We start from the raw sequence: 25,864 nt of genomic DNA, 5'->3' as shown, positions 1-25,864 counted from the left end.
CGAGCAGAGTGTGTCTGTCATCTCCTGCCCTCCCAGCCTTGCTGGCCTCCAGGGTTGAGGAAACACAAAACCTGACTTCAGTCTTCTCCTTTTTCTTTGCATTTCCTCTGACATCCCAATGAAGAAGAGATTTGGGGAGCAAGCCAAACTTGTCTCCTTTGGAGTGCCTAAAGATAACATATTCGTTCAAAACAAGTGTCTAAAGCAGATGTAGGTTCTTCCTGAGACAGAGCAAATATCCTATCTTACTCATAACCGTTTTCATTATAAATCTTTGCAAAATCATATGTTCAGGGGCTTCTCGGATATACACGCAGAAGACTCTGTGCCCCTGCCCTTCTCAGGCCCAGCATACATCTGCCATGGGCACTGCCTCCCCACCAGCATGGGTTGACAGCGCACTTGGAGTGTACCCTCAGCTGGTTGGACTGGGGAGCAAGGACTTCTGACTCTGATTCCATTGTCAGCCAGCTATTCCCGGCTGCTGCAGAGTGGAGCCTCCACTTCCAAAGGCCTGGCACAAGGAGGTGCTCCTGTGAGGCACATGCTAGGGAAGCAAGATGGGGAGCCTTTGGCTGAGAGTAGTGGATAGAGGGTGTGTTCAAGCCCTCAGCCAGTAAGGGCTTCTCTGTCAGAGAATCACACTTAGCATGTCACCAAGACAAAACTGAAAATGCCCAGGCCTTTGGAGTGTTGCAGAAGACTGAAGAGAAGGATCTATAGTTGGTATGATCTTGACATCGGCAGATGGACCAGTCATCAGCATTCCCTACCCATCCTGGTAGCTTCAGTAGGAAATGTTGATGCAAGAATGAGCAAGGTGTGGGGCGCCTGGGTGGCGCAGTCGGTTAAGCGTCCGACTTCAGCCAGGTCACGATCTCACGGTCCGTGAGTTCGAGCCCCGCGTCAGGCTCTGGGCTAATGGCTTGGAGCCTGGAGCCTGTTTTCGATTCTGTGTCTCCCTCTCTCTCTGCCCCTCCCCCGTTCATGCTCTGTCTCTCTCTGTCCCAAAAATAAATAAAAACGTTGAAAAAAATTTAAAAAAAAAAAAGAATGAGCAAGGTGTTAAGAACACCAGCAAAGGATAGTGTCATGCTTGGAAATGGCACTACAGGGGCACTGCCACTCTTGGGCCTGGCAAAGAGGCAAATGATGAAAGGAGCTAATGGAGAAAGCTACTTACAAGAAGGTGTGGCTTCAAGGAGAGAAGATGATGGAAAAATAAATACTCTGACCACCTTCTTTGGCACAGGCTTTGACCAGTGCCTCTCATCAGCAAAAGGGCAGAGAGCAGAGAGCCCATTACAGGGCTCCAGGCAGGTTGCCCTGAGGGTGCAGAGTAGGGGGAGGATAAAGCTGCAGGGCAAATGGGAAACACCCAGAAAGTTGACAGTTGGGTGTTTTCTGTCAGGTCCAAGCTTCAGTGTATACTTGGCTTCATCCCATTTCATGTAGAGCAATCCAGGAAATGTCCTCATCCACTTGGTCCAAGAAGAACATAGACAAAGGAATGGGTAGTGGTTAGTGGGGACTTCTTTGTGTTGGGCAGCCTGATGGTCAGCCTCAGCCCCAGGACTCAGGGGTCCTCACCCATGGCAGGCTTGGTTTTAGAACAGGGTCTGCACTTGCAATAACAGTGTTGGATCCAGTGTTGGATCTGATGTTGTAACTACCAATGACTTGTTTCCTCAGCTGCTGCAAAGCTGTCAAAAGCAACCCACACACTGACGCCCACAGCCCTGCTCTGTCTTACCTCAGGGTCATTGACTGATCCACAACCATAAAACAATTCGCCTGGGTTAGCAATAATCCTAAACCACTCACTATGGAGGCTGGCTATTTTAAAGCTGTTTCTGTGTGAATAATTCAGAAAAGATATTTTGAACAAAGGATTCACTATTCATACAGAAGGGGGAAGTTGGTGTAGGTTTAGAAAGAAAAGCGTTTCATGAGCTAATTTCTCTTGAATGCTGACATTAGGTCCTGTCAATGACTAGTAGCACCGTTAATGGCAGCCACTTCCTTTGAAGGTAGAGTCCTGGTAAAGGGCACAGAGTCCCACTCTGGCACCACGATAGCACCCTTCTTTGACCCTGCCATGCTTAGCAAAATCTTTTACTTCTATGGAATGTCTTTTCTGTTATTTTTTCCATACACTGCATGTTAATTTTTATCACCTACAGCTTACTTCCCGGATTAGTATTTTTAAAGAGTACTATTTTACTCCAACCATACAGTCTTAGAAAGCACCTATTAAGAACCCAAACTTACTGACTGAAGATCCTGAATTCACCAACATTGTTTCTGCCATCAAAAGTAGCAAGAGTGGGCAGCAGGGATCCCCACTCAGCACTAGGGAAGCACCCCATCCATACTGCGGGAAGCGTTGGGGAGACTGGCCGGCCACCCCACACTTCAGGAGTGTGCTTCTAGAGCAGTGAGAGCCTGAATGCCAGGGCTCTGCCTGGTACATGGAAATGAGAAATCGGAAAATAATGTAGACATAAAGAATAAATGTGTTCATTTCCTCAGCATAGAACTGACCCCAGCCCGGGGCACCCGGGTGGCACAGTCAGTTGAGTGTCTGACTTCAGCTCAGGTCTGATTTCGCAGTTCATGAGTTCAAGCTCCACATCGGGCTCCGTGCTAACAGCTCAGAGCCTGGAGCCTGCTTTGGATTCTGTATCTCCCCCTCTTTCTGCCCCTCCCCTGCTCATGCACTGTCTCTCTCTCTCTCTCTCTCTCTCTCAAAATAAATAAACATTAATTTTTTTTTTTTTTTTTTAAAGGGGGTACCTGAGTGGCTCAGCCAGTTGAGTGTCTGACTTTGGCTCAGGCCATAATCTCACAGTTCATGGGTTCAAGCTCTGCATTGGGTTCTAAGCTGACAGCTCAGAGCCTGGAGCCTGCTTCAGATTCTGTTGTCTCCCTCGCTCTCTGCCCCTCCCCCACTCATGCTTTGTCTCTCTCTGTCTCTCAAAAATGAGTAAACGTTAAATTTCTTTTTAAAAGAACTGACCCCACCCCACTATCCATATAAATTCTCTGGACTTTTTTCCTCAGCTCTCGAGAAGCACTGTAGACTAGATCATCCCTCAGGCCCTTTCTGTGCCCAGGTTATGGTCGGGACCCCAGCTGGTGTCAGGCAAGCCCTTCACAGTCCCCCACCACATCTAGGTGATGAGCATCGCCCACTGGGAGGTGGCCTTGTTCCCTCCCACCCATGCTGTGCCCTGTTGTTAACTATCAGGTGCCACCATTACTCTCCATGGGGAAGACAGAGCTCTAATAAGAACAGTGATTTGAGAAAGCCACTCAGTATTGCCGGGTATAAAGTGTAAATTCCCCCTTCTAGTAATTTAGTGCTCAGGATAGCTGTGAGTAAGCTATTGATATACATGTGTGCACATATACTATATACATGGAGATTAATATAGGTGCCTGAAAATCCACTTGTTAGAGGCATAATTCTAGCTGTCTTGGGAAGGAAACATCAACTTTGTCACAGGGTCTCAGGGTGGGGGGCTTTCCCTGCCTTTGGGACTCTACAGGAACCCAGGGCTCATGTTGATCAGAAAATCAGCAACAAAATGATCTTCACTCAGTTAGTTTTCACCTGGTCCATCACAGAGGCTAGGCTCTACCTTCAGTGCCTGGCAAGGCATGGGTCAGTCCATCTATTTGAGGGGCCTCTCTGTTGAGTGGGGTGCCACTCTTCACCTCCCACAGAACCCACAGTGCCATTCTCCTGAGCCTTAAAACCTGGAGGGTAAACCTATTCCCACCCTGTGACAGTCTTTGGGGCAACAGAAGGACCAGGTCTTCAGTAGATACAAGTGCTGACCCCCTGAGAGATGAAGGACAATGCCTTTCATTCTTTAGTGATTACCTGCCATGGAAAACGCAAGACACCATTAATTTCTCAATCAGATTATCTGCTTCATTTATGTGTAAGAAGACTCAGAGACCATAGGTCTCTAGATCTGAGGAGTAACCACTCATGCCTTGTCCAAAAGCCCACCACAGTGTGGGCGAGATGGTATGTGGTGCTTCTGTGATCTTGTGAACCCAAAGGGCATATTTGTGTAATATAGTCGTTACTGCGTACATGAGAAACTGAAATACAGATGCCAAAAAATATTTAGGGACACCTTTGAGTTGTGGCGTTGAGTCTTGTCTCCATGGGAAGGTAGTCATGTTGAAGCAAATCTGCCAGAGAAGTGGTAAGGTGTATGGATGGTTTTGAAGGTATCCAGTGTCAGCCCAACCTGGGCTGTCCCACGTCAGCTGGGAGAACTTGGCCAAGTTACCTGACCCTCTGGAGCCTCACTTTTTTCCATTTGTAGTCAGAGATGTGTGACAGCTGCCAAACCAAGACAAGGTCACCCAACACAACACTGTGCTCCCATGAAACAGCCTGTTCATTCCAAGTGCTGGGGTGAAATTCCTATACTCATAGAGATTAAATTCTAGTGGGAAAGAAAACCAATCAAAGGTAGAACATAAATGGGAAGTGAGGTGGTGAGCTGTGGAGAAAGTGAGAAGCAAGGTAGGGGATATAAGGTGAAGAGGGGGAGACCGAGGCAGGTCTCTTGAGGGCAGCAGGGGAGGGAGAGATGGAGACATGGGGCTCTGGCATTCCCGGCAGAGGGGGCTTGGCTTCAAAGTCTTGCACATGTAAGGAAGGCCAGGCATAGGGGCAGATGGAATGAGGGCTGGAGGAGTTGGAAAGGAAGGCAGAAGAATGGTAGCCAGGGGCCCCTGGAGCCATTGTGAGCCTTTGGGCATAACCATAGGTAGGATGTGCAGTCCCAAGAGAGTTTTGAGCAGTGAGTGACATTTTTAGGAACACATTTGATGTGTTCTGGTGCTCTGTTGAGAATGGACTCTAAGGGGGATGAGAAGGAGGAGGAGCTGGGAGGAGGTGGCTACTTTACCCAGGGGAGGACAGGTGGCCAGTGCTGTGGGGGTAGCAGTGGAAGTAACAAGAAGAAGATAGATATTGATGGGTCACCTGGGTGGCTCAGTCAGTTGAGTGCCCAACTTTGGCTCAGGTCATGATCTCACAGTTCGTGGGTTCAAGCCCCGGGTCCAGATCTGTGCTGACAGCTCAGAGTGTGGAGCATGCTTTGGATTCTCTGTCTCCCTTTCTCTCTGCCCCTCCCCTGCTCATGCTCTGCCTCTCTGTCTCTCATCTCAAAAATAAATAAACATTTAAAAAATATTTAAAAAGCTAGAAGCTAGATATTGAAGCAAGATCTGTTTTGAAGGTGGACCCACAGGACTTGTTGATGGACTGGATGGGGGGCATAGCAGAAAGAGCTGAGTCAAGCATGACCCCAGGAATATTGCCCTTCCTTAGCATGATGGTGCCATGGGGAGATGCAGACACCCTGGGGGAGGGGCAGGCTTGGGGGGGGGCGATGGAGGGGCCAGGAGGGGCAGGCAAAGTCAGAGATTCTAGTGAGACTTTGCTGACATTGTGTGACATTGCTGTCTAGTTGAACATGAGAGTCTGGAGGTCAGGAGAGGCCTGGGTTAAGGATATAGATATGGGAGTTTGAAATGGGAGAAGTGGGAGAAGAAATCCCTGGGGAGGAGATGAGCTTTAATAGCAACCTCCCACTGCACCCCCGACACAACTTTGTTCTGTGTTGAGTACCAGGTGGATAAGGAGGTCTGGAGCTGGGCAGAAATGCCAGGAAGACAGACCTAGAGCAAAACATTGCAGTCCCGCAGGAGGGACTCACAGAAGTACAGGCAAGGCACAGTGATGCCCAGAGAAGGGGGATCAGTCAGTGACCCTGGGTGGGTGGAGTCACTCTGTAAGTGACATTAAAAAGAATCATAGGGTCACGTTTAGGGCAAGATGTGCTAATCTTGCTCCTAGAGAATTAACAAGTTTTGTTTTCTTTCCTCTCAGTGTCTTAGTGGGTGATGAGCAAAATGACATCTTTTTTTAAACTGTGTGGTAACCATCTGTTACAAAGCTCAAGTTAATTGGTGCCATTATCATGTATGAATCAGGAACGATGCTTGGAAAAGGCAGAATGAGTGACTAATAGTTCTTCCCCCGTAATACGCCAGCCTCCCTTGATGGAGTTCACCCATGATTTTCTCCTTTGCAGGAGCTCAAGTTTTTGTTTTTTTTGTTTTCTTTTTCTTTATTCACAGTGCCAATTCCCACGTTTGTTTGTCTGTCTTCAGTTCTTAAGTGAAGTTATTGTGTGAGGAGACTGAATGACCTTTCTGTCAAAGCTAGAAATAGGAGCTTTGTACCGTGTTCCCAATCACACTGTTTGTGTGAAGAATGCCTTCATCTTGGGCATCCCATCCTGGGTCTGACTGGAGATGAGCCATTTTTGGTTCTGCAGAAGCTGGAAAACACTGGCATTTATCATAGCTGGGTCACCTTCCCAGGGTGGTCACATCTGATTAACAGCCTTAAGAACGCTTTCACCTGGAAGCCAACTGAAATCAAACCACCAAGCCTTGGCTTCCATCCCCCCAGGCACATACTTAAGTTTTGTCATGATTCAGTTACCTTCCAAGTGGGACTAAATATGTGAGCTTGACTGAGATTTAGAAAATGATAATGTTCCCTGTAAGAAATTTGAATGAAGGTAGCACGAAAGAGGAGGGTGCCCCATTTCAGATGGTATTAACTCTCAGACCTAGAAACATTACTTCTAGGTATACAAGATTCCTTCTAGATGAGAAAGAATTTCTAGATACGTAGGATTCCTTCCAGATGCAAGATGACTGCCAGCTGTGTGGTGAATTTACACCTCTGTGGTTCCTCTTCTGGGTTCAGAGTCCTGGAACAGCCCATGACAAGGTGGAAAGCAGCCCCCCAACCCCCCGGAAGAGCAAGCTGCTTAGGGTCTGACATGAGCCAGATTCTGTCTCTTGGAGCACGGCTTCACAGTGTGTACCACTCGAGGTAGATGAGCAGTTAATGTGCTGAATTTCTATTTGTTTTAAGCTTTTGAGGATAATGAGATATCTAACACATGTGCTGCTTTCCAGGGTATCCTCTCCCTACCCTAAGAGCACAACATTGGTGACCAATGTGACATATTTTCTGGAAAGTGAACGTGGCAGCATACAGGAAGACAGGGAGGTAGGATTGAGGCAAAAGCATTATCTAAATTGTATAAAATGAGCACCTTTTCAGGTAGCTTCGGGTGCTTTCCCTGTTTTATGCAAAGTGTCAGGTTGCTGAGAATGTTGGAAAGCTTTTTTCTTTTCAAGTTTATTTCTTTATTTTGAGAGAGACAGAGACAGCACAGGTAGGGGAGGGGCAGAGAGAGGGAGAGAAAGAGAATCCCCAGGCAGGCTCTGCAACATCAGCACGGGGCCCAATGTGGGGCTCGAACCCACGAAACTGTGAGATCCTGACCTGAGCCAAAACCAAGAGTCAGACACTAGTCTGACTGGAGCCACCCAGGCGCCCCTGGAAAGCTTTTCATAAGTGGGGGGATATGGCACTATTTACATTGGATTCATGAAGTAAACAGAAAAAAAAAAAAAAAAGATCTGGAGGATGAGAATGGAATCCTACCAAAGGGGCTTCCAAAACTTACCGAGTCTGGTCTCCCACCTCTGGGCAGAGCACCTCACCTGGCCTGGAGTGACAGGCTCAATGTTGTGCATGTAAAGCAATGTCACCATCTCCCTCAGATCAGAAGGTCATGCTTTCTCTGGGCCATTCTGCTCCTTCTCCTACCAGTGCAGCGGAGGCCTGGGGCCACTGGGACCACATCTCCAAGATCAGGTCAGTGCCTATTCAATCCCCTTGTGTCTTAGCCCCCACAGAGGAGATATGGCCCTGCCCTCTGGGCTCACAGGCCAGAGGGGAGAGACATTGGGAGAGACAACCCTAATGACATGGGTAGTGTGTGATGATATGTATAAGGCGACCTGAGGACAATAATTAAGCCTGCCTGGGGAAGGGGTGGTGAGGCAGTCCCTCTGCCAGGGGCCAATGTCTCTAGGACCAAGAGGCAGTGACCTGAAGTTGGCAGAACTATAACAGGAAAAGTATGAACAGCAAGCTTCCTGGTGCAGGTTCCCAAGAGGCTGCTTATCTTGAGGGAGAGAAGGTTTAGAAGTGGCCATAAGAAGGGCGCCTGGGTGACCCAGTCGATGAAGCATCCAACTCTTGATTTGACTCAGGTCCTGATCTTGTGGTTTGTGAGTTTTTCTGAGTTCAAGCACCATGTTGAGCTCTGTGCTGACAGCCTAGAGCCTGGAGCTTGATTCAGATTCTGTGTCTCCCTCTCTCTCTCTGCCCCTTCCCCCCTCATGCTGTCTCTCTCTCTCTCTCTCTCTCTCTCTCTCTCTCTCTCTCTCTCTCTCTCTAAAATGAAGAAACATTTAAAAAAAAATTTTAAACTCTCCCAGGGTAGGAAGGTGAGACAAATAGACAGAATTCCGATTTGCATGTCTTCTGGCTAAAGGATGCTGTATCCATTTTCTGTTGCTAGGTAGCAAATCACCACACAGTTAACAGCTACAAATTTATTGTCCCACAGTTTCTGTGGATCAGCAGTGTGGATGTGTTAGCTGGGCCCTCTGCCCAGGGCCCCTCAAGCCTGAAATCCACTTGTCGGGGACTGCCTTCAGCTGGAGACCCAGCTAGGGAGAGATCTACTTCTGAACACCTCAGGTTATTGTCAGAATTCAGTTCTTCACAGCTGAGTAACTGAGATTCCAGTGTGCTTAATAGCTCTTGGTGGGGGAAGCTCTCAGCATCTGGAGACCACTCTAGAGACCTAGGTGCTTGGCACATGGCCCTCTACACAACATGCCAGTTTACTTCTTCAAGACCACCCAGGGGATCTCTTTCTTCTCTCTTCTCCCTTATCCCTCTTCTCCTTTCTTCACTCATCCCTTCTCCTCCTTTCTTCTCTCTCCTCTCTCTGACTTTCTGCCTCTCTGACCATCAAATAAATCCCTTTTTAAAACCCTCACCTGAAGAGGAGAGGGAAGATGGCGGCGTAGGAGGACGCTGGGCTCACCGCGCGTCCTGCTGATCACTTAGATTCCACCTACACCTGCCTAAATAACCCAGAAAACCGCCAGAGGATTAGCAGAACGGAGTCGCCGGAGCCAAGCGCAAACGAGAGGCCCACGGAAGAGGGTAGGAAGGGCGGCGAGGCGGTGCGCGCTCCACGGACTGGCGGGAGGGAGCCGGGGCGGAGGGGCGGCTCGCCGGCCAAGCAGAGCCCCCAAGTCTGGCTTGCAAAAAGCGGAGGGGCCTGATGGACTGTGTTCCGACAGCAAGCGCGACTTAGCGGCTGGGAGGTCATAAGTGAACAGCTCTGCTCAGAAAGCGGGAAGGCTGGAGGACAAAGAGAAGGAGAGCTGCTGAGCCCCCTGAAGACAGAGCTCGGTTTGGTGGGGAACAAAGGCGCTCGCCAGCGCCAGCGCCCCCGCCCATCCCCCAGCCAGAAACCGAAAGAGAACCAGTTCCTGCCAGGGAACTTGCTCCGCGCAAACACCCAACTCTGCACTTCTGCAGAGCCAAACCTCCGGCAGCGGATCTGACTCCCTCCTGCTGCCACAGGGCCCCTCCTGAAGTGGATCACCTAAGGAGAAGCAAGCTAAGCCTGCCCCTCCTGCCCCTGTGCACCTTGCCTACCCACCCCAGCTAAGACGACAGATCCCCAGCATCACAAGCCTGGCAGTGTGCAAGTAGCCCAGACAGGCCACCCCACCCCACAGTGAATCCCGCCCCTAGGAGAGGGGAAGAGAAGGCACCCACCAGTCTGACTGTGGCCCCAGCGGTGGGCTGGGGGCAGACATCAGGTCTGACTGCGGCTCCGCCCACCAACTCCAGTTATACACCACAGCACAGGGGAAGTGCCCTGCAGGTCCTCACCACGCCAGGGACTATCCAAAATGACCAAGCGGAAGAATTCCCCTCAGAAGAATCTCCAGGAAATAACAACAGCTAATGAGCTGATCAAAAAGGATTTAAATAATATAACAGAAAGTGAATTTAGAATAATAGTCATAAAATTAATCGCTGGGCTTCAAAACAGTATAGCTGACAGCAGAGAATCTCTTGCTACAGAGATCAAGGGACTAAGGAACAGTCACGAGGAGCTGAAAAACGCTTTAAACGAAATGCATAACAAAATGGAAACCACCACGGCTCGGACTGAAGAGGCAGAGGAGAGAATAGGTGAACTAGAAGATAAAGTTATGGAAAAAGAGGAAGCTGAGAAAAAGAGAGATAAAAAAATCCAGGAGTATGAGGGGAAAATTAGAGAACTAAGTGATACACTAAAAAGAAATAATATACACATAATTGGTATCCCAGAGGAGGAAGAGAGAGGGAAAGGTGCTGAAGGGGTACTTGAAGAAATAATAGCTGGGAACTTCCCTGAAGTGGGGAAGGAAAAAGGCATTGAAATCCAAGAGGCACAGAGAACTCCCTTCAGACGTAACTTGAATCGATGTTCTGCACGACATATCATAGTGAAACTGGCAAAATACAAGGATAAAGAGAAAATTCTGAAAGCAGCAAGGGGTAAACGTGCCCTCACATATAAAGGGAGACATATAAGACTTGTGACTGATCTCTCTTTTGAAACTTGGCAGGCCAGAAAGAATTGGCACGAGATTTTCAGTGTGCTAAACAGAAAAACTATGCAGCTGAGAATCCTTTATCCAGCAAGTCTGTCATTTAGAATAGAAGGAGAGATAAAGGTCTTCCCAAACAAACAAAAACTGAAGGAATTTGTCACCACTAAACCAGCCCTACAAGAGATCCTAAGGGGGACCCTGTGAGACAAAGTACCAGAGACATCACTACAAGCATAAAACCTACAGACATCACAATGACTCTAAACCCATATCTTTCTATAATAACACTGAATGTAAATGGATTAAATGCGCCAACCAAAAGACATAGGGTATCAGAATGGATAAAAAAAACAAGACCCATCTATTTGCTGTCTACAAGAGACTCATTTTAGACCTGAGGACACCTTTAGATTGAGAGTGAGGGGATGGAGAACTATTTATCATGCTACTGGGAGCCAAAAGAAAGCTGGCGTAGCCATACTTATATCAGACAAACTAGACTTTAAATTAAAGGCTGTAACAAGAGATGAAGAAGGACATTATATAATAGTGACAGGGTCTATCCATCAGGAAGAGCTAAAAATTATAAATGTCTATGCGCCGAATACCGGAGCGCCCAAATATATAAAACAATTACTTATAAACATAAGCAACCTTGGGGCGCCTGGGTGGCGCAGTCGGTTAAGCGTCCGACTTCAGCCAGGTCACGATCTCTCCGTCCGTGAGTTCGAGCCCCGCGTCGGGCTCTGGGCTGATGGCTCAGAGCCTGGAGCCTGTTTCCGATTCTGTGTCTCCCTCTCTCTCTGCCCCTCCCCCGTTCATGCTCTGTCTCTCTCTGTCCCAAAAATAAATAAAAACGTTGAAAAAAAATTAAAAAAAAAAATAAAAAAAATAAACATAAGCAACCTTATTGATAAGAATGTGGTAATTGCAGGGGACTTTAACACCCCACTTACAGAAATGGATAGATCATCTAGACACACGGTCAATAAAGAAACAAGGGCCCTGAATGAGACATTGTATCAGATGGACTTGACAGATATATTTAGAACTCTGCATCCCAAAGCAACAGAATATACTTTCTTCTCGAGTGCACATGGAACATTCTCCAAGATAGATCATATACTGGGTCACAAAACAGCCCTTCATAAGTTTACAAGAATTGAAATCATACCATGCATACTTTCAGACCACAATGCTATGAAGCTTGAAATCAACCACAGAAAAAAGTCTGGAAAACCTCCAAAAGCATGGAGGTTAAAGAACACCCTACTAACGAATGAGTGGGTCAACCAGGCAATTAGAGAAGAAATTTAAAAATATATGGAAACAAACGAAAATGAAAATACAACAATCCAAACGCTTTGGGACGCAGCGAAGGCAGTCCTGAGAGGAAAATACATTGCAATCCAGGCCTATCTCAAGAAACAAGAAAAATCCCAAATACAAAATCTAACAGCACACCTAAAGGAAATAGAAGCAGAACAGCAAAGGCAGCCTAAACCCAGCAGAAGAAGAGAAATAATAAAGATCAGAGCAGAAATAAACAATATAGAATCTAAAAAAACTGTAGAGCAGATCAACGAAACCAAGAGTTGGTTTTTTGAAAAAATAAACAAAATTGACAAACCTCTAGCCAGGCTTCTCAAAAAGAAAAGGGAGGTGACCCAAATAGATAAAATCATGAATGAAAATGGAATTATTACAACCAATCCCTCAGAGATACAAACAATTATCAAGGAATACTATGAAAAATTATATGCCAACAAATTGGACAACCTGGAAGAAATGGACAAATTCCTGAACACCCACACTCTTCCAAAACTCAATCAGGAGGAAAGAGAAAGCTTGAACAGACCCATAACCAGCGAAGAAATTGAATCGGTTATCAAAAATCTCCCAACAAATAAGAGTCCAGGACCAGATGGCTTCCCAGGGGAGTTCTACCAGACGTTTAAAGCAGAGATAATACCTATCCTTCTCAAGATATTCCAAGAAATAGAAAGGGAAGGAAAACTTCGAGACTCATTCTATGAAGCCAGTATGACTTTGATTCCTAAACCAGACAGAGACCCAGTAAAAAAAGAGAACTACAGGCCAATATCCCTGATGAATATGGATGCCAAAATTCTCAATAAGATACTAGCAAATCGAATTCAATGGCATATAAAAAGAATTATTCACCATGATCAAGTGGGATTCATTCCTGGGATGCAGGGCTGGTTCAACATTCGCAAATCAATCAACGTGATACATCACATTAACAAAAAAAAAGAGAAAAACCATATGATCCTGTCAATCGATGCAGAAAAGGCCTTTGACAAAATCCAGCACCCTTTCTTAATAAAAACCCTTGAGAAAGTCGGGATAGAAGGAACATACTTAAAGATCATAAAAGCCATTTATGAAAAGCCCACAGCTAACATCACCCTCAATAGGGAAAAACTGAGAGCTTTTCCCCTGAGATCAGGAACACGACAGGGATGCCCACTCTCACCGCTGTTGTTTAACATAGTTCTGGAAGTTCTAGCATCAGCAATCAGACAACAAAAGGAAATCAAAGGCATCAAAATTGGCAAAGCTGAAGTCAAGCTTTCGCTTTTTGCAGATGACATGATATTATACGTGGAACATCCGATAGACTCCACCAAAAGTCTGCTAGAACTGATACATGAATTCAGCAAAGTTGCAGGATACAAAATCATTGTACAGAAATCAGTTGCATTCTTATACACTAACAATGAAGCAACAGAAAGAGAAATAAAAAAACTGATCCCATTCACAATTGCACCAAGAAGCATAAAATACCTAGGAATAAATCTAACCAAAGATGTAAAGGATCTGTATGCTGAAAACTATAGAAAGCTTATGAAGGTAATTGAAGAAGATTTAAAGAAATGGAAAGACATTCCCTGCTCATGGATTGGAAGAATAAATATTGTCAAAATGTCAATACTACCCAAAGCTATCTACACATTCAATGCAATCCCAATCAAAATTGCACCAGCATTCTTCTCGAAACTAGAACAAGCAATCCTAAAATTCATATGGAACCACAAAAGGCCCCGAATAGCCAAAGTAATTTTGAAGAAGACCAAAGCAGGAGGCATCACAATCCCAGACTTTAGCCTCTACTACAAAGCTGTCATCATCAAGACAGCATGGTATTGGCACAAAAACAGACACATAGACCAATGGAATAGAATAGAAACCCCAGAACTAGACCCACAAACATATGGCCAACTAATCTTTGACAAAGCAGGAAAGAACATCCAATGGAAAAAAGACAGTCTCTTTAACAAATGGTGCTGGGAGAACTGGACAGCAACATGCAGAAGGTTGAAACTAGACCACTTTCTCACACCATTCACAAAAATAAACCCAAAATGGATAAAGGACCTGAATGTGAGACAGGAAACCATCAAAACCTTAGAGGAGAAAGCAGGAAAAGACCTCTCTGACCTCAGCCGTAGCAATCTATTACTCGACACGTCCCCAAAGGCAAGGGAATTAAAAGCAAAAGTGAATTACTGAGACCTTATGAAGATAAAAAGCTTCTGCACAGCAAAGGAAACAACCAACAAAACGAAAAGGCAACCAATGGAATGGGAAAAGATATTTGCAAATGACATATTGGACAAAGGGCTAGTATAAAATCTATAAAGAGCTCACCAAACTCCACACCCGAAAAGCAAATAACCCAGTGAAGAAATGGGCAGAAAACATGAATAGACACTTCTCTAAAGAAGACATCCGGATGGCCAATAGGCACATGAAAAGATGTTCAGCGTCGCTCCTTATCAGGGAAATACAAATCAAAACCACACTCAGGTATCACCTCACGCCAGTCAGAGTGGCCAAAATGAACAAATCAGGAGACTATAGATGCTGGAGAGGATGTGGAGAAACGGGAACCCTCTTGCACTGTTGGTGGGAATGCAAATTGGTGCAGCCGCTCTGGAAAGCAGTGTGGAGGTTCCTCAGAAAATTAAAAATAGACCTACCCTATGACCCAGCAATAGCACTGCTAGGAATTTATCCAAGGGACACAGGAGTACTGATGCATAGGGGCACTTGTACCCCAATGTTCATAGCAGCACTCTCAACAATAGCCAAATTATGGAAAGAGCCTAAATGTCTATCAACTGATGAATGGATAAAGAAATTGTGGTTTATATACACCATGGAATACTATGTGGCAATGAGAAAAAATGAAATATGGCCTTTTGTAGCAACGTGGATGGAACTGGAGAGTGTGATGCTAAGTGAAATAAGCCATACAGAGAAAGACAGATACCATATGGTTTCACTCTTATGTGGATCCTGAGAAACTTAACAGGAACCCATGGGGGAGGGGAAGGAAAAAAAAAAAAAGAGGTTAGAGTGGGAGAGAGCCAAAGCATAAGAGACTGTTGAGAACTGAGAACAAACTAAGGGTTGATGGGGGGTGGGAGGGAGGAGAGGGTGGGTGATGGGTATTGAGGAGGGCACCTTTTGGGATGAGCACTGGGTGTTGTATGGAAACCAATTTGACAATAAATTTCATATATAAATAAAAAAAAAAAACCCTCACCTGATTAGGTCAGGCCCACCCAGGATAATCTCCCTTGGACGTCAATTGAGAAGTCAACTGATTACATATACAAAACCCCTCACATGGCCAGGAAATGTAATCTAGTCATGGGGTGGCATCCCACCCACACTCAAGGAGAGAGGATTCCCCCAGGAGGTGGGTATCTTGAGGCCACCCAAGAAGTCTGCCTACCAGAGATGCGATATTTTTATTTGAAGTTTGACAATCCTGCTATGCTTAAAGATCCAGACTGGGAGATTAAATCATGTAGAATGTATTGTGGTCAAAGGGATTTTCTCAACCTCCTCATGTGCCTTTATTAGCCATTTCACTTGGATAAGTAGTATGTTTGGGTTGAATCCCACTCTTGATGGTTTCACATTTCAAATAGCATGTTTTTGAGTCCTCTGAGGAAAGCAGACCCTCTTATTGGGCTCTCTTGAAAGATGTGGTATCTGAAGTGGGATGGAGTAGGCACTATGACACTGTGCTTTTGATAATAATAGCCACGATGTATTTTCATAGCATCAACAGTGAGCTTTGTGCAGTATTTGGTATTATTGACCTCCACATCTGCCATCAGCTGTCTGTTGGATATCCATCCACTTTACAGGTAAGGAAGGGAAGACTCAGAGAAGCACCTCCATTCACCTCTTGTGACCCAGCCTGTAAAATGGCAGAGCCATCAGAAACTGGCTCTAGGTGCCTCCCACCCTGCTCTTTCCACCACACCTCCTCAGCTCTACTCAGAACCTTGCAAACTGTCACCTTTTCCCTCAAGCTGTTTTCTGCTGAGTTTTTCATTCCAAATAATAATTGCATGATTTCTTAATTTTCTTAAAAGGGCAAATCACCAATACCAGAGAAAATCTCCAAGGGGTTGCTCTTTGAGAGGCCAAATATGAAGTAAGCAGCAAAGTTCATTCAGTCATAGAAGAACATATTGCTGATGGCATTGAGCAAAAGCATTGGACAAGGAGACAAAGTGAGGGGGCCCCACAAATTACAACAGCCCCCAATCTTTGCATTGACATGTGGTGACTGATCCCAGAGTTTCATAATGTGTAGTAATAAATGAAACTCATGTGATATATCTAGTGGATGGATCTCATACAATCAAAAAAAATTCATTATCACTATTGTTTTGTCACTGTTCTCATTTTTATTTGTGTGAGGAAAAATAAAGCACCAAAACGGATTCGATTTGGCAATCCAAATATTGGAAATAAAAAGAAAGTGAAGGAGGGTATCTAAGGAATGGTTAGAAAACAGAATTGTCAGATGATTTAAAAAGTGGTAAAATAAAATTGATGGTGGCTAGATCTATGAGAAGCCAGTCTATCAACAATTCAGTGTAGAAATAGGAAAAATGTTGTGTTGAAATATACTTTAGTTACAGTATATGTTAGTGGTTTTATGACTTAGTCTTATTTTTGACTTTATAGTCTTATTTTTATTGAAACTGCCTTTTCGACATTTCAGAAACACTCCTCTGCAGTGTATGGGGAAATTAATGTGGAATGTAAATATTTGCAAAGTGGAGTTCTTATCCAGCAAGCAGGATCTTTCAGGAATCTTACCCCCTGGGTCTTTTCTTTTGCCTTCAAAATGCCCTCTCAGGTGCCAGTGTCTTCCAGCTGTCTCTCTCTTTTGATGTAGTCTCCAGAGCTAGACCCAATACCCTTTTTTTATAAGCTATTCATTGAAACATAACACACATACAGGAAAGTATGAAAACAGTTCAGTGCATAACAACACATTCTATAACAAGGACTCCTATCTAGAAATTCAGATCAAGAAAGCAGACTTCTAGGGCACCTGGGTGGCTCAGTCAGTTAAGCATCTGACTTTGGCCCAGGTCATGATCTCATGGTTCGTGGGCATAAGCCCCACATTGGGCTCTGTGTGGACAGCTCAGAACCTGGAGCCTGCTTCAGATCTTGTGTCTCCCCTGCCCCTCCCCCCACTCGTGTTTTCTCTCTCTCTCTCTCTCACTCTCTCTTTCTCTCTCTTTCTCTCAAAAATAAACATTTTAAAACTTTAAAAAAAAAGAAAGCAGACTTCTAACAGCATAGATTTATTTGGCCTCTTTGTGAACTTTATATAAATGGAATCATAAATGGGTTAAATCTGGATTCTTTCACTTACTATTAAGCTTGTAAGATTCAGTCATATTGTTAAGTGTAATTATAATTTATTCTTACCACTCTTGATTTGCAATGTATGCATCTATTCCAAATTATTTATCTGTTATATTGTTGATGGACATCTGGTGTCTTAGACCAGCCTGCCATAATAAAAAACAAAAAACAAAACAAAACAAAAAAAAGAAACAGAGACTAGGCAGCTTAAACTACAGAAATTTATTTTCTCACAATTCTAGAGGCTGGAAGTCTCAGATTTAGGTACCATCCAATGCAGTTTTCTCAGTGAGAACTCTCTCTGGCTTGTAGACAGCCACCTTCTGGCTGTGCCCTCATGTGGCCTTTCCTCAGTACATAGGTGCAGAGACAAACAGAACGAGCTCCCTGGTGTCCCTTATAAGGACATTAATCCTTTCAGATCAGGGCCACAACCTTATGACCTCATTTAACCTTAATTACTTCCTCAGAGGCCCCATTTCCAAATACAGCCACACTAGGGGTTAGGGCTTCAACATATGAATTGCGGGGTTGGGGCAGTGGGTAATTCAGTCCATAACATTTGGGTTGTCTCCAGTATTTTATTATAAATAGTGCTGCTGTGAACATTCTTATACATGTTTTTGGTAAACATGTGTATACACTTCTGCAGAAACATACCTAGGGGTGGTATTGCTGAGTCATAGGATTTTACACATGTTTAGCTTTATAATATTTTTCAGCAGATGTACCAGTTTGCTCCTCTACTGTCTAGAGTTCTGGTTGCTCCATATTATTTGTCTTTTCATTTTAGTTATTGGTGTTAATACTCACTAGTTTTGAATGTATATAGGATCTGTGATGATGCCTCCTTTTTCATTTCCCATGTTGATATTTAGTAATTCCCTTTTATTTTCATTAATAATGTTGCTAGGGACTTAAAAATTACACTTATCTATTCAAAGAATCTATTTTGGCCTCTGTTGGATTTTTTACTGTACATTTATTTCTTGTTTAATTAATCTCTGCTCTTTATTTTTTTCTTTCATCTTCTTCCTTTGGGTTAAATATGCTACTCTTTCTCCTGGCTTCAGGAGATGTAAGCTTATGCCATTATATCTTCTTTGGCAGTACGCTATAATGCAACACATCTCTCTGCAGTGTCTCTCTGCAGTGCTTTAGCTGAATATTACAATTTTTTATGTGTTATTTGCGTTATCATTCAATTTAAAACATTTTATAATTTCTCTTGCAATTTGATCCCTAGGTTATTTGGAAGTATATTGTTTAATGACTCAGAAAATGTGGGATATTTTAGTGGTTTTTTTCTAGCTTACTCTATAGTCAAAGAATATACAATGAATGATTTTAGACATTTAATTGAGACTTGCTTTATGACCCAGCATATGATGAAGTTTGGGAAATACTCCCTGTGTGCTTAAAAAAATTTTGAATCTGTCCTTCTCAGGTATAGTGTTTTATATGTGTTAATTATATCAACTTTGTTGATTTTGTTGTTCAGATATTCTCTATCTTTAACTGAACTTTTATCCATGTGTTCTACCAGCTACTGAGAGAGGTATATTAAAGGCTCCCCTGTGATTGTGGGTTTCTCTATTTCACCTTTGATTCTATCAACTTTTGTTTTATATACATTGAAGCTACAGATTTAGACTTGTTATACCATCCTGGTATGATATGATTTTAGTTTTGTTTTTATGTACAGGCCTGATGGCAGTTAACTCTCTGTTTTTATTGGTCTGAAAGTGCCATTATTTCCCATTCATATCTGAGGGATATTTCTAGGCTTTGCCAGTCACATAAGTCTCTATCACATTTTCATTCTCTCCTCTCTCCCTCACACACACCCCTCTCTCCTTTCACCCTCCCTCCCTCCCTCCCTCCCTTCCTTTCTCTCTCTCTCTCTCTCTCTCTCTCTCTCTCTCTCTCTCTCTCTCACACACACACACACACACACACACACACACACACACACACACCTTTTAAATATACAAAAGACATTCTTAGTTTTCAGGCCATATAAAAATAGACCACTGGCCATATTTCACCCACAGACCAAAGTTTACTGACTCCTGATCTATATTATTATCCTCTACTTTGGATTCATTTACTGTGTTCCTTTCCTAACTTCTTGAGATGAATATTCAAGTCATTATTTCTTAATCTTTCTTCTTTTCTCTCATAAGTATTTAAGGTTATTAATTTTCCTCAATTACTATTTTAGCCACATTCTACAAGTTTTGAAATATAGCATTTGTGTTATTGTACAATTCAAAAGTATTCTTATTTTTATTTTTATTTATTCTTTGACCTATGAATTATTTGAAGTATTTTTTGACTTCTAAATAAGTGGAAAGGACATTAAATATTTCTGGTTGCTTTTGTACTATTGATTTCTGCCTTAATTGTTGTATAGTCAGAGAACATGATCTGTTTGACTTGAAATTTATTGAGACCTTTTGCTTTAACGACCAGAATATGATCTTTCTGTCTTCTTAATGTCACATGTCTTCTTGAAAAGAACATAGTCTTCTATTGTGGACTGCATTATTTTATATATGTACATTTGGTCGTTTATTATGTTGTTAAAATCTATGTATTTATTTTTTACTGGAACTCTTAATTACTGATGCATGAGAATTCCCCATTATGATTGTGCATTTGTTTATATCTCCTTTTATTTTAATGGATTTTTAAATCGATTTGTGTCATTAAATACAGCAACTAAAGTTATGTCTTCCTCATGAACTGAGGTGCTGAACATTTTAAAGAGAGCTTATTTAACTCTAGTAATGCTTTCTTTCCTCTCAGTTTATTTTATTTGATAATTAGTTCAGTTATCCTAGCTTTCTTTAGGTTAAAATTGGTCTGAAGCACCATTTGCCATACTTTTACATTTAGTACTTTTGTATTCTCATGTTTTAGATATTTCTTTTTTTTTAATTATTTTATTCTTTTCCTCTTTCTATTATTGAGAGGTTACCCTAATTCATATAACATGTATATGAATCACATCCCAGATTCATCATCTCAACCTATACCCAGACAATACCGAGACCTTAGACTAGTCTAATTTTATTTGCACCCTCCCTCTTCTTGATTTATAAGTTATTGTCATTTATTTTAATTTTATGTTTTATCCTCATCAGACATTATTATTGTTGTTTTATACAGTCAGTGTTTCTTTAGACTTATCCATATATTTACCATTTTTGTTTCTTTTTACTTCTTACGTATTAGCTCTTCCATTTGAAGTTCATCCTTTAGAATTTCCTTGGTGATTTTACTCTCTTCATTCTTATTAGTCTTAAAATGCCTTTGTTTTACCTCCATTTCTGAAAAACATTTTTTCTAGACAGAGTACCCTAGGTTGCCTGTTATTTTCATTCACCACATTGAAGATATTGCATTGGCTTATTTTCCTTTTTTCTTTTTCTTTTTTGAGACATCAGCTGTCAGTCTGCTACTTTGAAGATGATTTTTTTCTATTCTACTTTAAGATATTTTCTCTGTCTTATATTCTGTGGTTTCACTAGGGTATATCAAGGAGTAAACTAATTTTATTTTTCTTGCTTGGAATGTCTTACATTTATTAAATCTTTGAATTTATTTCTATATATTTTTTCTGAAAAATTCCTCCATTGAGATCTCCTGAGTATTGCCTCTGAATTTCAGTTAGACAATGTTAGAGTTTTCCAGTCTGTTCTTCATGTCTACTAGCCTGTCTTTCATATTCTTTCTTTCCCTCTTAATTGCATTCTAAATAATTTCTTCTGACTTAGATTCATATCTTTTTTCTTTGACATTGTCTAATTCAATGTAAAACTGTGTTTTATTTCTATTATCCTCTTCCATTTTTTTTTTAATTTTTTTAATGTTTATTTCTGAGAGAGAGAGAGAGAGACAAAGCACAAGTGGAGGAGGGGCAGAGAGAGAGGGAGACACAGAATCTGAAGCAGACTCCAAGCTCTGAGCTGTCAGCACAGAGCCCAATGCAGGGCTCAAATTCACAAACCATGAGATCATGACCTGAACCAAAGTCAGATGCTTCACCAACTTCACCCAGGTGCCCCAATCGTCTTCCATTTTTAAGTCCTATTTTTATTTTCCAAATCTGTTTCTTATGCTTTGGTCTTAATTGTTTCCTTCTTTTATGTCTTTTAAACATTTTAAGCATATTTGTTTATAGTCTGTAGCTGACCATTTTTATCTTCAAGTTCATAGGTAGCTATGACTTGGGGTCTATAACTCTTATTCATGATGTCTGCTTTCCTGTTGGGTTTAGGGGTTGTGAGCAGGATATTATCCATGGGAGTCTGATGGCCTGACTTGAGGGTGTTCTCAACCATGTTGAGTGATATATTTGTTTCTTTGTTTATGCCAGACTCCCAAAGGAAATTACCATCCTATAACCAATCTTTATGTTAATTTCTTTGCTTAGACATTTCAAGCCACAAATCAGTTTTAGCTCAAGTCAGAGCCAAGTCAATAGTTACAACATGTCTGGAAAGAGTTGTTTTGTTTTGTTTTGTTTTGTTTTGTTTTGTTTTGTTTTGTTTTTCTGCTAAGCCCAGTCTATAAGAGACATATTTCCCTCTCAGCTTCCTTTGCCAGGAGGAAAATAATTTCTGATCTTTACACTTAGGGGATAGTTCTTGAGGTTCCTAACTTCACGTGGTGTGAGGGGGATCCCTGGTCCCAATTCCCCACATCACAGAATCTCAAAGCCTTTTTGCAGATTCTTGTGAAGTAATTAAACAGGCAAAATATCTTCACCCACAGGAGATGCAGAGTTGGTGCATATTCTAATTTCATTCCATATTTGTATTTTGGTCATTGGGGATTGACCACACTTTATTTCAGGCTTGGATATACATTTCAAAGGAGTGATGACAAGGAGGATTATTTCCTCTGACTCCTTTTTCTCTTTAAATCTGTCCCTCCCACTCGTTTCAGGAAGAGGGGCTTCTGTCTTCTAATGACTGAGGACAAAACATTCAGCTCCCGCTTTCTTGGCTGTTCTTTACACATGCACACAAGATCATATTTCAAATTGGATTCTCTAAGTATGACAAAGAAATTAAGAATAATTAAATAGAGAATAACAAGTAAAAATCAATATGAGGTTTTAGGGATATGAGAAATAGTAAAGTGTTCTTAAACAGTCATTTTGTTTGGTCTTTCGGACATGATAACCTGTTAAGGCCACCTTGGCTCCTCCTCTTTTCTTATATTCCTAATGTGATTCCTTTCCCCTCAGACTTATTAAACTTTTTTCTTTAAAGCGTCTTTCTACCAATACTACAAATTAAACAATGAATGTAGGCAAAAAGTTTAACTTGATTCAAGGTTGTAATTTGCATTTCTGGGGACCTCTAGTAGGGCTTCTCAAGCTCTCTGTACTGACAGACCATTTTTTAAGCTTTCAATTTATTCTGAACCAATACTTTTATAAATTCAATGAAAGTATAGCAGCAAGGCCCATTGCTGTACAAACTTCTAAACAGCTCCTCTAATTTCTGGTCCTTGCCTCATCGTGCCTCAGAAGACCTCACGGGGCAGCCCTGGGCAGTCTGAGTGCAAAGAGTCTCCCTTAGACTTCTCCTCCATAAATGCAAAAGCAACTCTTTGCTTACCCTCAAAAGGACCTTGGTATGTGAAGGTACTGTTTAATCCAAAAGGGTGTGGTTCACTTATTCACTCATTAGATTATGCATAAATACATTCCTTACTTTAACCCAGGTTTTTGGACCTGTTTTGAGAAAAACACATATATGGTACTTTCTATATGCCAAGCCCTGTTTTAAGTGCTTCCCAAATAGTAAATAACATATTGTTCATAAAAATTCTACTCTTTTTCAGAAGAGGAGACTGAGACATTAGTCAAAATAACTTCTCCAGGTCACCCTTCTAAAAAATAGTGAAACTGAGATTTGAACTCAGAAAATCTAGTTCCGGGTCCCTGTGCTTAACCACTCCGCTGGCTACCTCTCTGAGCCCTTGACTATCTCATACTCTGGCCTCAGATTTACAGGAGTAGGATTTCCAAAGCCTGCTTTTTGGGTGAATAATTCATTATGTCCCCATTGTCAACATGAAACAATTGGTCATTATCGCACAGAGCTCTGAATTGAAAAGTATGAGTGGTCTTCTGTTTCCATTGTGGAAAGACTGATGATTGATTAGCATGTCTGCCTTGAAAAGGATGATGATTTATTAATGCTGTCCTCATGGATGCAAAAGGGGATAGACCTGAGACACATCAGAGAAATCACCTGTAAGCTTCAGGGCTCTGTGTCTCTGAAAAATACAAAAATTATAACCAAACTGTAAAAATTCCAACTCATCTATTGAAGAGAAAAATTTAGTAAAATTAGTCACTGCACCAGTTAGATTCCCCCCAAGTGTGTTTAACTGAATTCAACCACTTTTTTAAAACTAAATCAAGACAAATGAGTTAATTTATATAGATATTGTCTTTGGCACCAGAATAGAGTTTCTCCATTTACAAGTGTAAAACCAAAACAAACTCACATGGCATTCTTTTTGTTTTAAACATTTTCAAATCTGCAGGAAAGCTGAAAGATTAGTACCTATTTACTTTGTGGCCAGAGTCACCAGTTTTTAGTTAGGTCATGTTTGCTTCAGCTCTTTTTTTTTCATTCTATTTTTACTGTGAAAGTGTTGAAAAGTGCCAAGGGAAGCACACCTACCACACAGAACCTGGCCTCTAACTTTTTTTCTGAACCTTTTGAATGTGTATTGTTAAGTATCCGAAAATTCTCCTGTGAAGCCAGAACACTGTCACTCCTTAGAAAAATAAACATTTACTTAGTATGCTATCTAACATAGAGTCTGTATTCACATTTTCCCAATTAGCCCCAAAATCTCATTTCTAATTTTTTTTTTTCATTCCAAGACCCAACCAAAATTCCTACGTTGCTTTTGGTTATATCTCTTTTGCCTCTTTTAAAGAATACACCCCTATCTTTTCTTTTGTTTTTCAGATAGTGATTTTTTTCAAGGGTACCAGCCTATTATTTCATAACCCATTCTTAAATGACCCAATGGGACTTATTCTCCACCACATCTCCCCAGGGGCCATATGACCCTGGCTTACTCTCCCAGTTCCTGGAAGAGTCGTTGGAACAAAGAGAGGTCAGAGCAGTGGACTGTCTGATCTGTGTGCTCTATGGGAAAAGAAAGGGAATGATCCTTCTCTGCCTGAACACTGGCAATCCCAACGAGTGGCATTGTGGGCAGAGACAGAAGTAGAAGGGAATGGAACAAAGGGAGAGAGGGAGGAAGGAATATGAGAAAGAAGGAAATAGCATGGTTTTGATTGTGGGAACCAGAGGCAGAGGAAGAAGCCTCGTGCACAACACACATTTTTCAACCTTTAATGTATCTGTTTTTATGTTCTATAATGCAAAGGTCACCAAAGTCATGTAGTGGTACTGCTGGAGAAGGAGGAATGAGAATGAAAACTGGGGAGACACATCAAGGGAACTTCAACTTAATCTTTATTTTTTTTCTTTTACATCAAAAGGCAAGAGCTGAAGTAAATATGACAGAGGGTTCAAGGGTTCACAGGGGCCTGGTTCTGCATGATGGGTGTACTTCCCTTGGCACTCTTCAAAATTTTAATAGTAAAAATGGAATGAGGTGTGCCTGGGTGGCTCAGTCGGTTAAGCATCGGGCTCTCAGTTTCAGCTCAGGTCTCATGGTTTGTGGGTTTGAGCCCTGCATGGGGCTCCACATTGACAGCTCAGAGCCTGCTTGGGATTCTCTCTCTGCCCCTCCTCAGCTCTCATGCACATGCTCTCTCTCCCAAAATAAGTAAACTTAAAAAAAATGGAATGAGAAAATCAAGCAAGACACAGCAAGAGCAAGAGCCAGAAAAGGAGAATGAGCAACCCTTGTTTCTCTAAGGAAGCATAGTAGAAAGACTAGGTCTATGACTTCAGAGTAACAAATTTGAGCTTCAACTCCACTACTTATTTGAAGAATATATTTTTTGAAATCATACCAGCTCACAGAAGTTAAAACTGTCTTGCCGACAAACTCAACCATGTCCAAGTAAATTAGATCAGCTTTGTTCATGATCTGATTTTGCCCTGGATGACCAATGGCCCCTTTAAGATTCAGTGCACCCTGGCATGTTCATTGACTCCCTGAGCCTGTTTCCTTGTCTGTAAAATGGGAATGTGCACCCTCCCATGCAGAGCTGAGTGATTTATTGTCAGCCCTGCAGTGAGCAGGAGACACTAACCCAAGCCAGCAGGACCTTCAGCCAAGAATCCATCACTATCCCACAGAACAGGAAGTCTGAGGACAGGGAAGCTCATGGTAAGGCTGGAAGCTACTCAGTGTCAGGAAGGACCCAGACTTCTGCCCTTCTATCCTCAGCAGGTCAGTGCTGCCTCCATTCAGGATACAACATGGCTGTAGATGCATCTGGCAACATATCCTCACACAACAGTATTCAGGGAAGGGATGGAGAGGCCCTGTCTATGTTCCTTTTGAAGGATGAACAACACTTTCCTAGTAGCTG

The 25,864-nt window shown here is 42.4% G+C and overlaps 1 protein-coding gene across 1 annotated transcript in view; it reads left to right on the top strand.

Moving 5' to 3' along the window:
* OTUD7A (OTU deubiquitinase 7A) overlaps positions 1 to 25,864 on the top strand; it is a 386,234-nt gene that overhangs the window by 303,811 nt on the left and 56,559 nt on the right. The gene's annotated exons all lie outside the window — the stretch shown is intronic.

The sequence above is a fragment of the Herpailurus yagouaroundi genome, unplaced genomic scaffold (genome assembly GCF_014898765.1).
Source record: "Herpailurus yagouaroundi ecotype Mexico unplaced genomic scaffold, PumYag 185, whole genome shotgun sequence".
NCBI lineage: Eukaryota > Metazoa > Chordata > Mammalia > Carnivora > Felidae > Herpailurus > Herpailurus yagouaroundi.
This window is presented reverse-complemented; position numbering and strand designations above follow the sequence as displayed.